Consider the following 1,024-nt stretch of genomic DNA (forward strand, 5'->3'; position numbering starts at 1 on the left):
CAATTGAGTCAATCTCCTATCCATAGTGCTAAGCATTGCCATCACAACAGCCATCTCTTCAGTTTGTGTACCTCCACTGCCTTTTATTCCATCACGCCCTGGGTTGTGATACTCACAAGAGTGCTTTCAAAACTCTTCAATCAGCTCCTTGGCTTGATTTGGGTTCTTCTTCGTTAGTGGTCCTTGCAAATCAAGGAGTTGTCTAGTCATGACATTCACCCCATCATAGAATATCGACATCTCCTGCTGAATATTGAGGTCATGTTGAGGAAAATTCCTTAACAACCCCTTGTAACATTCCCAGTCCTCGTATAATGACTCCCCCAGATTTTGCTCAAAGTTGGCAATTGCCTTCTTGAGTTTAGAGATTTTGGAGGGTGAACAAAATTGATCTAGGAATCTCTCATGCAACTGGGCCCATGTGGTGATCGTACCAGGTGGGAGTGCCTTTAACTAGTCTTTTTCTGCTCCCTTGAAAGTGACTGGTAGCATCCTTAGCAAATTTGTCTCCCTTGGGATATTAGGAGTATTAAAATCATCCGCAATATCGTTCACCTCGTTTAAGTGTTTGAAAGCATCCTCGTGATCCTTCCCGTAAAATGGGATATCCTTAAGTGTTGTAAGGATATGTCGCTTCAATTCGAATGTGGCATTGGCAGGAATCATAGGATGTACTAAACCCGGCCCCACATCATCTTGAATGCACTTCTTGTAGTCCCCCATGGCCATCTCATCAATGTTTGCCATCTCGTTCTCCAGCTCGTTCTTGGTTTCACTTGTATATAATTCAAATTCAGGCTCAGTATCGTACACGGACTCGGCTTGGACGGGTATTTGATCTAAGTGTTCAAGCTTGCTCTTGTTCTTTGAAGACGAACTTTACTCCTCCGTTTTCTTCCCCGACTTCTTTGAGAACACAGATTTGAATTATTGTAAAGGTGTCTTCTTTGGTGTTTGATCTTCTTTCACGCTCTTATCCTTCTTTTTGTGAAGTGTAGACTCGGGATCTTCAAGTGGTGGTACC

At 43.0% G+C, this 1,024-nt stretch overlaps 1 non-coding gene across 1 annotated transcript; it reads left to right on the forward strand.

Annotated features, from left to right (window-relative positions):
- The first annotated feature begins 256 nt into the window (after positions 1-256).
- LOC145103606 (small nucleolar RNA R71) lies at positions 257-363 on the forward strand. The gene has a single exon (XR_013706689.1). It is a non-coding gene; the product is annotated as a small nucleolar RNA R71 (small nucleolar RNA).
- Positions 364-1,024: the final 661 nt, after the last annotated feature.

This window comes from Lactuca serriola, chromosome 4 (assembly GCF_051521515.1).
Source record: "Lactuca serriola cultivar US96UC23 chromosome 4, Lser_US96UC23_V15, whole genome shotgun sequence".
Lineage (NCBI taxonomy): Eukaryota > Viridiplantae > Streptophyta > Magnoliopsida > Asterales > Asteraceae > Lactuca > Lactuca serriola.